The sequence below is a fragment of the Fundulus heteroclitus genome, unplaced genomic scaffold (genome assembly GCF_011125445.2).
Source record: "Fundulus heteroclitus isolate FHET01 unplaced genomic scaffold, MU-UCD_Fhet_4.1 scaffold_159, whole genome shotgun sequence".
NCBI lineage: Eukaryota > Metazoa > Chordata > Actinopteri > Cyprinodontiformes > Fundulidae > Fundulus > Fundulus heteroclitus.
Window position 1 is genome coordinate 118,352 of NW_023396571.1, and position 14,211 is coordinate 132,562.

The following is a 14,211-nucleotide window of genomic DNA, read 5'->3' on the forward strand; positions in this document are numbered from 1 at the left end:
GCAGGCTGCTGTTTGTCTCTGTGATGCGAGGCGACGTTTAGACAAATCTGCCGTTTGCGGCACCATCTGCACGTCCGGGCCGCCTCCTCCGCCACCCTCTCCCTGTTGTTTAAGCGGCTCTCATGTCTCCTGAATAAAACAAAACGGGAGGCAGTTTGTCGTCCCGCGGCGACTCCGCCGCCAACATCTGGACGTAAACAGGAGCCTCCCAAACAGCCGCCGGTCCATAAAAGACGAGGCCAACTGGCAGCGGGAGAACCCGGGCTGCTGCGAGGAAGAGCCACACGACGCTGCGGCTCCGCGGACTCCCATTAAGGCCCTAAAGAGCCGGACATCAAACCGGCAGCAGGAGGAGGAGGAGGAGGAGGAGGAGGAAGATCATCACGGTTTAATAGGACATGTGGCATCTCCTTCTCCGCTCCGGCCCAAACACTCATCCTCTATTCTGAGCAGCTGTGCACGCCCTGATGGACCTCTGCCGTCTTCATCACTTCAGCAAAGTGAAACTCCTGAGGAAGAACCCTGAGGCTGCAGAGGCAGCACACACCTGATCCCATCACACCTGCAGGGTTCTGGCCTGCCTCAGAACCAGCTCAGACCAGAACCAGCCGCCTGAACCGCCTCAGTGTGACGCGTTTACTCACCCTGACAACCTTTGCCTGTTTGCAGCTAACAGGAAACTCCCATCTGCAGATGTGCAGAACCTCTTTGAACTTCTCCACGTTTAGCTTCAAACTTTGGGCTTTTCTGTTGAGTCCCCTTTACTCCGGTACCGCACCCTGAAATCCAGCACATCCAGCTGCCTTCAGAGCTAGTAGATAGTCCAGCTGTGTGCTGATTAACCTGAGGTTACATGCAGCTGCTGCACTCAACACACCAACTCCACAGTGAAACACGGTGGCGGCAGCATCATGCTGTGGGGAGAATCCTGGAAGAAACCAGCAGGAGACCTGAGACTGGAGTGGAGGTCCTCCTTCCAGCAGGAGAACCAGCCTGAACATGCAGCCAGAGATGCTATGGGACGGTTTTCTGACTCAAAAGGCCAAATATAGGTGCATGCCACACTTTTCAGAGTTTGATTTCTGAAAAATGGAGAAAATAATTAATAATTCTCCTTCAGCTCCGTTTTCTGCTCTCCTTTGTTAGTCACATAAAATCCCAATAACTGGATGAAAAGCCGTTGGAGGTTCTGCAGACTGCTGAACATCAGAGCGAAGGTTCTAAAGGATCTCTGGGGAACCGCTTGCAGGTAAACGCTGAGGTTAGCAGGCCTCACCTGGAGAATCCGCATTCTGAGCTCATTGTCTGCAGGATCAGTTCAACACCAGAACCCTGCAGAACTTTAGGCTCCGAGTTCCTGCAGCAGCAGCTTGGAGCCTGTCTGCTGTTACTCTGGCATTTGAATCTGCTGGTACCGGTACCAGGTGTCAGAACTGCAGCTGAGGGTGTGTCTGAGCTCTGAGGCAAACCTTTACCTGATGGATAAGCCAGAATCTACCAGAACCTTCTGGGACCTCTGGAAACTGGACCAACCTGTAAAACATGAGCTGAGAGGTAGAAGATTTTCAGACTGAGGTCCGGAACGGTTCCAAACAGGAGCGCTGAAGTACGCAGGAGAATAAAATACATGTGCAACTAGTGGACCTGTTCAAAGCGTGCGTTAAATGGGCCGGACCGAACCGGTCCATTTAAACGAGTAAACGGTGTGTGCTGCTGTAACAGACAGAGAAAGGTCTGAGCAATGGAGCTGGAGGAAATAATTATAATAATGATGAATATTATTTATAGTGCATTAAAGTGTCTCAAGGTGCTACAAACAAACGTTAAAAAATAAAAGTTAAATTTAAAGGATTAGAAATCAGTCATCAAACCTTCTTCATCTCTTCAGCTCTGAGTCCAGGAGGATCCGGAGGCTCAGACTGACAGTGAGATTCATTTCCCTCCAGAACCGCTCAGAACGGCCGCTGGACCCAGAACATGGCACCAAGCAGCCCGGTATTCATTTAATGCTCCATAACTGCGCTGCGTGCAGAGCCGGTAACGGAGCATTGGGCGAGGAGGATGAGCCCTCAGCCTCGGCTGCTGATAAATGTGGCGCAGCCTGAAACATGCTGCGGACCTCCATCAGACCCAAAGTGGCTCCTCTTTCAGAACCAGCTCAGTTTTCCTGTCATGAAGCCAAACGCTCCATTTTGCAGGAGAAGTGACCGTTTCTCCAGCGAGCTGTAATGGCTGTCTGCTGAGGATGCGGTCCTGCAGAGCTGGACCCATTTGGTGCTCCCTCATTGGCCAATCAGCTCTAATTAGCTGAGAGGGAGTTTGGACCGGGCCCAGTTCAGCTCCGGCGGCAGGTTCGAGTGTTTCTGTGCTAAAGCTGTAAATCCCAGGGTGAACGAAGCGAGCTGGTCCAGAACACTTGTAATTTACTGACTTCATCACAGGGAACATGGAGGAGCTGGAAGGGGAAGGGGGGAAATGTTCTGACCCAAATGGACAGTGAGCCGGAGCTCCAGGGTTTCCCACTTTGTTTTTCTGTGTTATATTTAAATCCCATAATAAACAGGTTTCCAGAGTTTCCTTTATTCACCTCAGGAATATCACCAAAATTAGAAACATTCTGTCCAGGAGTGATGCTGAAAAACTGGTCCATGCATTTGTTACTTCAAGGCTGGACTATTGTAATTCTTTACTATCAGGAAGTCCACAAAATGCAGTTCAAAGCCTTCAGCTGATCCAAAATGCTGCAGCAAGAGTTCTGATGAAAATCAACCAGAGGGATCATATTTCTCCTGTTTTAGCTTCCCTTCATTGGCTTCCTGTTAAATCAAGAATAGAATTTAAAATTCTCCTTCTAACGTATAAAGCCCTTAATAATCAAGCTCCATCATATATCAGAGCTCTGATTACCCCGTATGTTCCTAACAGAGCACTTCGCTCTCAGACTGCAGGTCTGCTGGTGGTTCCTAGAGTCTCTAAAAGTAGAATGGGAGGCAGATCCTTTAGCTATCAGGCTCCTCTCCTGTGGAACCAACTCCCAGTTTTGGTCCGTGAGGCAGACACCCTGTCTACTTTTAAGACTAATCTTAAAACTTTCCTTTGTGACAAAGCTTCTAGTCAGAGTGGCTCATGTTACCCTGAGCTACCTCTGTAGTTATGCTGCTATAGGCTTAGGCTGCTGTTATTTCAGCTTTTAACTTTTTGTTCTCTGTCATTTTTCTCTTCATAGAAGGTACACCTGGTCTGGTGTTCTGGTAGCTGTGACATCATCAGGGGAGGCAGATCATCCTCTATTACCATCTAACATAGAAAGTACTCCTGGGTCAATGTGAGCTTCTGTGCTTTCTGTGTCTCTGCTCTGTCTTCTCTACCATAGAAAGTACTCCTGGGTCAATGTGAGCTTCTGTGCTTTCTGTGTCTCTGCTCTGTCTTCTCTAACATAGAAAGTACTCCTGGGTCAATGTGAGCTTCTGAGCTTTCTGTGTCTCTGCTCTGTCTTCTCTAACATAGAAAGTACTCCTGGGTCAATGTGAGCTTCTGAGCTTTCTGTGTCTCTGCTCTGTCTTCTCTAACATAGAAAGTACTCCTGGGTCAATGTGAGCTTCTGAGCTTTCTGTGTCTCTGCTCTGTCTTCTCTAAGCCCCAGTGGGTGGAGGCAGATGAGCGTTCACACTGAGCCTGGTTCTGGTTCTGCTGGAGGTTCTCCTCCCTGTTAAAGGGGAGTTTTCCTCTCCACTGTCGCTTCATGCATGCTCAGTATGAGGGATTGCTGCAAAGCCATCAACAATGCAGACGACTGTCCACTGTGGCTCTACGCTCTTTCAGGAGGAGTGAATGCTGCTTGGAGAGACTTGATGCAACCTGCTGGGTTTCCTTAGAGAGGAAACTTTCTCACCAACCTGGAGGATCTGATGGAGTCTGACTTTGGAAAGAGGCTTGAGATGACGTGTTGTGATTTGGAGCTATATAGATAAAACTGAATTGAAAAGTTGAATTGAATTGTTTTCTGGGAGAGATTCAAAGAGTAACCAACAGAACATCCTCCGGTACTGATGGCTGAAACAGGGAACCTGTGAGAACATTCTGATGGTTCCAGCTGCAGCAGATCCGGATCCAAACAGAACCTTGCTGATTAATCCTCAGACCTGTCAGGCTGCATGTCTTAAAGCAGGAGGAACGTGTCCTGGTGATGATGAATGGCGTGCACAGCGCCCCCTGCAGGGCCTGAACAGAACGTTCTGGGTTTGCACCCCGGCTGACAAAGTCTGTTTGAAGCTGTGTGTCTCCGTCTGCTCATACGACAGCTGCATCCAGAGAAACTGAATCACTGTGGGGTCTGGCCGGGTTCTGCCTCCTCTTCTTGGTCTAATTTAGCCGTCGTTTTAATATATTCCTCTGCACTCTGGAGATCAGCTCAGTAATCACTGTTTTCCTGCTCAGCTCGCCGGACCGGCCTTGAATTCAGAACATCGTGCAGTGGGCTACACACACGCTCTGCTGCTTTAACCTGATGAAGGAGCTTTCTGGGAGTCATTATCTGTTTTAATATAAAGGAACTGTTTATGATCGGTGATTCAGGGTTCATGTGGGACCGCTGCTGGATCACAACAACAGGAGCTGCTGAGTTACACCTCATGGAGGCATGGATGCAGCATGAGTCCATCATCCTGCATCCTGTCAGACTCCAGGCTAGAAGGACACCTTCAATGAGCTCAGAGCAGCAAATGCAGCTCTCCATCAGCCTGGGATGGGTTCTAAGTTCCTGCACAGAGGAACATCATCCCAGGAGGAGAACATCTCAGCAGCTGGACATCCAGCAGGTTCAAGCTCAGAGAAATGAGCAGAACCCAGGAGCTCCACCTCAGACCCTACAGGCCACAGGTAGTAAGTTAAAGGTCACAACCCTGAATCAGTCTGGCTGCTGGAAGCTCATACCTGGGCTGGACACCTGTTTAGTTTTAGACAGAACCGTGATGGACAGAACCGTGATGGACAGAACCATAGATGACGCTCTGATGGTTCCGGTCAGTCACCAGGCAGATGTTATATACGTAGACGCGTCATTGGGCGGTTCTGTCTATGCTGCGATGCGTCAGAGCGTCCGCCATCTTAAATGTGGCAAATCTACAGTTACTCAGTCACTTAAACAGCATCAGAGGGACTTTAATCTCTGAATATACTTTATATTCGTAATATTTTTATTTTTGTAATATTACAAGTTTATTTTCATATCCCTTTAGCTTCATTCTCCTGATTTTATTCTCGTAAAGAATAATTAAAATAATCTAACCTGGCCCTATTACTCCAGGAGTGAAATAATTCTGCAAACTGTGACTATTCTGGAAATGTTCCCCCTTAATTCTCATAATATGACATTTTTCTCATAATATTACCACTTTTTTTTTTACTTTATTCTCATATGACTTTTTCCTCATATTAGTAATTTTATCTCTTTAATCCTCCCCTAAAAAGTCTGTTGCTAATCTGTGTCTTAAAAGGTTCACATGTGACACGGTTTTATGAAATAAGGAAGACCACAATGTTTAGATTTAACCAATAGATTTTTAGATTCATAAGACATACACCCAGGAGTACTTTCTATGTTAGATGGTAATAGGGGATGATCTGCCTCCCTGATGATGTCACAGCTAACAGAACACCAGATCAGGTGTACCTTCTATGGAGAGAAAAATGACAGAGAACAAAAATACATAAGACATATATATATATATATATATATATATATATATATATATATATATATATATATATATATATATAGTTTTAGACAGAACCATGGTGAACAGAACCATAGATGACGCTCGGATGGTTCCGGTCGGTTACCAGGCAGACATTCTCCCACTGGCAAAGATCCTGATGACAGCTGCAGGTTCTGGTTCTGTCAGAACCGCTGAATGGAGCATTCTGAGATGATGTTCCAGAGTCACTGAAGCAGATATGTTCTCCTGATCGTGTGCATGTTTCCTGCTCCAGTCAGAACCTCACGGGCCTGCTGGACCGGACCTGTCGGACCAGTCGGGCCTGTCAGACCTGTCGGGTCTGTCGGACAGGTCCAGACCTGTTGGACCGGACCTGTTGGACAGGTCCAGTCAGACCGGGCCTGTCAGACCTGTCGGGGCGTGCTCAGCTCGCAGCAACAAATGCACAAACACAGAGAAAGGGTTCTGATCCGGTGCCGTGTTCCGGATCGCAGGCGGTCCTACCGGGACCGGAGCTAATTACAATAACGCAGCGATCCCTGCGAGGACCTGACCTGCGCCTGCAGCAGAGGCAGCATTAACATGCCATGATGCAAATGAAATGTGTCCCTGCGCCTCTGCAGCTCCACGTATCAAAAAATAATGACCCCTGGCTAACGATGAGCGGACCGGGCCGGCGCCGTGGGACCAGCCATTGTTCTGTGTGAGGTTTTTACATTAAAGATGGATGTTAGAGCGGAGCGTGTGGGAGGACTCCCTCTGACCTCTTAAATCTTCTCCTCAGGTCTTCTCCTGCACTCGTTGTCCTGCAGCACCACAGCTGGCCAGCTTCCTGGAGACCAGCGAGAGGCTGCAGGGCGGCGAGCGGCCAGGAGGTCCGGTCCGTGTGGACTCACGTCTGCAGCAGAGCAGGAAGCAGGCAGACTGGCTGTGGGGGAACCGGACCGGGCCCCGTTCTGTGTGGGAGCGTCTGTCCCCATCGGAGGACGCTGCCTCTCATTGGAGGAGCGTCTCCTCGGCAACAGGGCCCCATCTGCTCCCAGTTAATGACCTCGCTCCTCTTCCACAGCAGTTTAATTAAAGCCGCTCTCCCACACACACCTGACTGCTCCTCCGGCTCCTCCGGCTCCTCCGGCTCCTCCGGCTCCTCCGGCTCCTCCGGCTCCTCCGGCTCCCGGCACCGGTACCAGCCTCAGGGTTCCTGCACAGAGCCGGACCGCTCCGGAGGAGGAACCTTCATCCTTCACTGGCTGCAGCAGAACTGAGGTTCTGTCCACATTGTTCTGACTTTCAGCTGCTGACGGATAAACTGAGGCCGTTCCACTGCAGCTGTCGGCCTTTAGATCATTTTACTTCTGAGTTTTAAACTGGACCCAGCGTCAGTCACCTGCGTTTCTGATGCCAAACAAGGCATTTCAATGTGTGATCACCTAAAACAAGTTCTGGTTTCTATTTGGGTCCAACCAGCTGATGAAGCCGCCAGTTCTGCAGCATAGAAGAAGAGTCCACTGTTGCCGCGTGCTTGTTCTGGGGGAGTGATAAAAACTGGTCAGCCGGGCTTCCTCAGAACCTTTTGGACTTCAGGAACTGACTTTGACCGGCTGGATTTTCTCTGGATGTGAATCAGTCTGTGTGGATCTATGGGTCAATGGTTCTGGAGAGCATTATCATTATCATTATTCGACAAAAAATAAATAAATCCAGTGTCCTGTATGGCATTAAGAATTGTTGTCTTAATGCCAAAAAGAGCTCATCAGATTTGACTTTTACAAGTGGAGCAGTTCTGCTTTTGCCATAGCGCTCCGCTTGATTTATGAATGTGAATAGTTTTATTATGATTCATGCGGGGAATATCTCAAATGATATGGACACTACAATGGGAAAGTAGGAGAGGAAAGGAAGAACAAGAAGAAGAAAGAAAAGGTGAAAGAAAGAGGAGATAAAAGGAAGAGAATGATAAAACAATTATTGAAAAAAACATGTACTTCGTTTAATTGAAAATCTGCAGTTCCTATATGGTCCACGAGGGGCGCTGTGTTTTAATCAGCAGATGGTAGCACTGTAACCTGATCCTAGCCAGCTGCATGTTATAAGAATTATTATTCTGAAGTCACTATGGCCTCACACCACTCGGACAGAGGAGGCCTGGAGACCTGATGTCTGTGTATAAGTTCCACTGTTTGCCGAGTGCAAGGCTGAATGCTGCGTAGAATGATTATTGTCTATGATAGACTGTCTTTGTTATGTCTCTAGCCAAGGCCACGGTGCAGTATTAGGGGAAGCCGGAAAAGTGAGACAGACAGAGACAGGGCAGACAGAGACTGCAGCGGAACCGTGGGGTGCGATTACTTTCCATCTATGTGAATCTGCTCTGTTTCTCAATAAAAGTGCTGGAACGTTATACCACCGTCTCGTCATTTAGTAAAGATGGGAACTCAGTTACTATTGCTTAGAATTCCACCCAAAACTCCCACAACAATTTGGCGTAAACGAACAAGATCTCCGACCGACGAGCCGGGGAGTCCGGGGACAGGAGCTGCTTTGGCCGGCCCGGAGAGGTTATCCGGCCTCTGGTACCCCGAATGGATTTTCAAGGGACGTGGAGGAGCTCCTGGTCTCGGAGCGTCTCTGGGCGTCGGCGCGAAGATCCGAACCTTTCTTTCATGAGACGGTAAGGGGATTATTTTCCAGCTCTTTTAAAAACAAACGCAATTGGTCAAAAATGCTTGCAAGCTTTTAAATTTTATACCCCATTTTAAAGTATACCTCAAGAAATTTTAAAATTAAAAACTGTAAACCTAAAAGGTAGTAAAAGTAAAAGCCGGTAGAAATAATGAATTATATTTAATCCTTAAGGCAAATAAAACAGGGTTCGCAATACCGAACGGTGACTAAGGTTTAAACATTAAACTAAAATTCAAAATTTAATTAGAATACGTTTTCAGCTGAAATACGGACTTTCCCACAAGGGGGGAGGAGTGGCAGAGTGATTTTCACCTGGAGAACAGGTGACCGGCTGAGCAGTTTGCAGCTGGTCCATTAAAGTCCTCTTGTCTTGGGTTTGTGCAAGAGGCTGTCCACTTCTGTTGTGGATGAAAGCGGCAGGGATGCTTAAGTCCTTGACTGTTGCGAAGACGTTTGCAGCTTTGATAAGTGGGGACCCCGACCATTATACCAAAAAGGCGACCATCGGATGTGAGGCCTTTCATTTAGTTGGTCGATCGTGCTAAGGACGAGTAAAAAATAATAAAAAACACAAAAAAAGGATAAAATAAATAAAAACAAACAAAAAAAAGTCTGGAAGCAGAAGAGTCAGTGTAATGGGTCAAAGGCAGAGTTTTTCAGGGTCCAGCCTTGCCCCAGGGTGAGACGTTCGATTTCATGCTGAAAAACGTAGGGGCCCAGACGCATGACATGCATAAATGATTTGAAATGATTTGATTAAACATGCAGATTTCTCACATAGGGGTTATTATTATTACTATTATTTTTATTTTATTGCAGTACTGCTATTAAATAATAAAAATAAAATTTAGAGAAAAAAGAAAAGCGAAAATTGAATAAAATGGATAAAAACAAGGAAACGGAAACGAAACTAAAAAGGCGTTGCACCGGGGAAGCGTTTATGTGGGGACCGATTAGGCACTTCCGTTGTGGATAAAATTGGTCTAAACTGCTAATAGCGACGTATAACTTTCAAAAATGGGTAAGCGTCCAAGTGTCTGCGAGACACAGAGTTGTATCCTTGCGGGACTGAAGCGTAAAACCGCGTGTGGACGAAGCATCGGGGGGTCGTAACCAGCGCACGCTCTCCACCTTTTAAACTAAGCGGGAACTTAACGCGTTGAAAACATCTTTCGGCGTTGACGTTTAAAAAATTATGAAAAACATAGAACTATTTAAGATGGTGAAAAAGCAGGCCTGCACGTGTTTGTCTGTCTGAATGTCATCGTTTGTATGTAACCGTACGTATGTATGTATCTATGTAACTAAATGTTCGTCTGTGTGAATTAATTCGGGGGTAAAAGTAATGTTCATGGTTTCAGAATGTTCATTTGTTTTGGGAGAACTGCAGCTCCGTAATTCAAATGACATTTTAAGCATGGACTATGTTAACAATAGAGGTACAGTAAAAGAGAGATTTAAATAACAAAGTTTGTTTTTTAACATTAAATATCAGGACCAAATTAAATTGATACACGGAGAGATTAACATGGCTTGAACGGAAATATTTCAGCTTTGTTAGAAATTGGAAATAAGCGTTACATAAGCTTAAGTTTACTGTTTTACAAATTTAGGCTGAGATCCTATCACTTGATTTTTAGCCCTAAAGTAATTTAAAATTACTGAGATCTCATTGCTTGTAATAATGATGATTAATCACAAACCAGTCCAGTTGAAAGAAGTTTAGATATACAAGATTTTTGATTTAAATAGATGAGGGAAAACTGTGCTTTGAACAAACCTGTATGGAACTAAATATGAATTGCTTTTCTGAGGGTTTTCTATTCATTTATTTTATTTATTTTTTTGCTTGGAATTTGAATGCAACTAATGAGAAATTTTGAAAAGCGTCAAAATATCAGAAGGCCACGTTACACGCGTCATCAGTTACAAAATCATCTGATGTTATTAGTTATGCTGAACTGAGGTGAACCTCAGACGGACAGTACAACCTGAGAAGGACAATAGATATGAAAAACAAATCTGACCATGATGTAAACATCTGAATGTTTATGGCGAGGCTGGGTCTGTGTGTTCTGGCCTGGGGGCTGATCCTTGGGACAAGGACTTAAGGTGATGTCATTGACTTCAGCCTGATCCAGTTTTGAGTTTTATTTTGTCAGAGACAAAGTTTGATTTATTTTTTATCCTTTTGTTTCTTTTATGTTTGTCATGTTAGAGGGAACACTGTAGTTAAAATGTTTGTGACTGCTTTGCTGTAATTTCTTTTCAACCTATGGAGCGTTTTCTTTGGCAAAAAATGCTGGCAGAATTCATTCTGTTTGCAGGCGTGAGGACTGGAGGATGGACTCTTGATGAGAAGGAGAATGTTGGGCTGCTGAATTTAGACATTGGACTGGAAAAGGACATTGAAGGACTATGACTGAGGCATCGGACAACCTTCGACAACAAACACAGATGAGTTCTGCAGACACGACTTCATGCATTTCACTTCAGATTTTGTTGTACACAATTAAAACAAAACACACATTACAAAACACATAAAGATTATGTAAAGGTGAAAACTTTTAAAGAAGTAACTTGATGGAATCATAGAGCAACTTAATAAATTAAGTGGGTATTATATCAACAGTTTAATAAATAAATGAATTAATTAGTTTTCACTATATAGGTAGAGTAATCTGAACTTTTAAATAGCATTTCATTTAATGAACATTTTAGTGTAAGCTGATTTCTGCTACTCTGGCAGGCATCAATAAAACGCAAAGAAAAGGTTACTGGCTAAAATGGGTAATGTTGCAATAAAATTAGCATAATGACACATCCTACTAACTAACATGGGTAAATTTAGGATTAAAGCATCAGTGTAAAATGGGTACAATATTTATGGAGATTTAATATCTTTCAACTAGAACACAAATAACTCAATAGTCTTTTTAACCAGTTAAACATCCTAAGGGAAAAAACACATAACACTGAGTTTTAGCTAACTGTTAACCTAGGGTCTTTTAGATCAGGATAATTTAATGGTTATCGTCCTACATACAGAAAATAAGTAAGATTAATTTAATTAGATTAAATTATGGGGACATTTTGGATCTGGTCAGGATGGTTGGGGGGCTGTGATGATAAAAGGGTAACAGCTTGAAGATGTATCAATGAATGAAGGTTTTCTCTGAGGAACATTAAAGCAGCAAAGACACCCCACATTGGAACTCCTGTTTTGAACGGGACATAAGGTGAGATCCTTACAATGAGAGACGTTCCACACAGGGGGGTGTGGAGACCCCTGGGGCATGGCACCCAGGACGAGCTGCTGTGGACTTGACACAGCTGGTGGAACCAGAGAGACGACGAGGTGGTCCCACAGGTTACCTGACACCTAACACTGACTGTAAAGGGTTCTGGGTTTTCAGGGTTGCTGAAAACAGAAAGCTTCGGAGAACCGTAACCTTTCCTGACCAGGCACTCAGAATACATAGATCATAGATCAGATTGCAGAGGCCTAGACAAATAGGAACGCAGAGACGCGTTCACCCAAGAACTTCTTAATAAAAGTCCTTAATCCTCAGTTTAAGAAGATAAATAAATAAATAAATAATCACAATGTAAGGTTTACTTTATTTTAGGATTAATTTGGGAACTAATTCTGATTTGCTTAAGTAGCTTTGGTTGTTCAACAATGTTAGAATGTTTTGTTCCTATTCTCTCCTGCTCTCTGCTTTGTTTTGTGTTGTAGAACCTTGGCATCCTTGAACAGTAACAGCATGGTATAAATATTTTGTCTTTTCTGTGCAGAACAGCACCTCACTTAAAAAAAAAAAAAAAAAAAAAAGGAGAGAGAAAGAGGGAAAAGGCTTTCACATGGAAAGGCTTTCTTTTTCTCAGTTGGGTTTTTAAAATAATTGGGAAATGACATGAAACGAATATGTTGATGAAATTATGTTGCAGAGAACTTCAACTGTCAGACAACAACAGTTAAGACACACTCTGTTAAGAATTATTATGAATTTACTGCAGATACATTTGAACTTAAAGATTACTATTTTAATTAATAATTAAATTGCAGAATTCTGAAAGCTAAATAATTGTGCACAGAAATATCTTGAATGTGAAAGTGCTTGAAGAATGTTTTAATAAATGACACATGAAAGGGGTTTTGATAAGAACACTAATTACACCTTGTTTCTGTTCTCTAGTGGGAACAAGGACTCGTGTCTGCAGACCATCTTCACAAAGTGTTTTATTAGAAAGAAATGCAAAATAAAATGCTCAGTGCCCATCCAGAGCTGAACGCTTATTACCATCCAGCTCAATCGTCCAGCCTGCGAGGAGGAACCAGAAGAGGACTGGGGATGAAGAAGCCAGAGAACTCTGATTCCTTATTCTTCAACGGGAGGAGTTGCCTGAAGAGACACTAAGCGCGATTAGATTAATTTCTGCCTTGGGCCTGAATGGCCTGAAGGCTTTCTTAACTTTGCGTTCTTGACGTTTAGGACTCTTCTCATATATTGTGTTGCTGTTTGTTTAACTGCTCTGTTCCACTGACTCACATGTTTGATTTTTTTTGTGTTATGAGATCTACACTTTAATGTTACATCATGTTGATCAATATGGTTTTATGGGGTAAAAAATGGAAACTGTTTGCTTCAGACACACAAGGATCTATGGTTTATGCACCTTTTGATTTGATATAGGAAGAACCAGGATCGGATTGGCTCTAAAGATCCTTTTAATATTAGCTGGTAATGTTAACACTTAGATTCAATACAGGGTTTTCAGGCTCAGATTGGCCGAGAGCAGATCTCCCTGGGAGGGGGCCTTGCAGTTTTTACTGCCCCCTAGGGGTAGCGTTTTCTGGAGGTTCCCCTGCACGCACTGAACCTCTCCTGCCTTTGCTCCTGGTGTTATAAGTTTGGAGTGGTGGATTATTGTCCATCGTAGGGGTGAGTGGAGAAAGGAGTAGGAGGGTATTCAGGGTGGGTAAAGAGTAGACGGATTCGACCTTGGTTAATGAACAGGGTTTAGCTTACCATAGTCAAATGTAATTTTAAAATAATGTGCGCATAGGTACCTAAAACAGGCCTTACCTAATTAGATGAATCCTAAATTGTAGACAAAAGCTAAATCTTTGATCTTGTGTGTTAAAGCTCTATGAAGCATTCATGTTGATCTGTATTAAAAGTTCCAGCACTACCCGGTTCCAACACGGGAACCCTTTGGGTCCCACTTTACGAGTTTACAGAAATGGTTCCTCTGTGCTTTGTTCACATTTTCAAGTGATGGGTCATCTTGTTTTGTCTTGATGCTGACGACGCCATCATCAAAAAAAAAAAAAAAAAAAGAGAGGAATGTTATAAGAATTATTATTCTGAAGTCACTATGGCCTCACACCACTCGGACAGAGGAGGCCTGGAGACCTGATGTCTGTGTATAAGTTCCACTGTTTGCCGAGTGCAAGGCTGAATGCTGCGTAGAATGATTATTGTCTATGATAGACTGTCTTTGTTATGTCTCTAGCCAAGGCCACGGTGCAGTATTAGGGGAAGCCGGAAAAGTGAGACAGACAGAGACAGGGCAGACAGAGACTGCAGCGGAACCGTGGGGTGCGATTACTTTCCATCTATGTGAATCTGCTCTGTTTCTCAATAAAAGTGCTGGAACGTTATACCACCGTCTCGTCATTTAGTAAAGATGGGAACTCAGTTACTATTGCTTAGAATTCCACCCAAAACTCCCATAACACTCCGCCTAGCTCCACTCATCCATCTGGGACAGATCCATAGGAATGTCCTTTATTGAAGGCTGG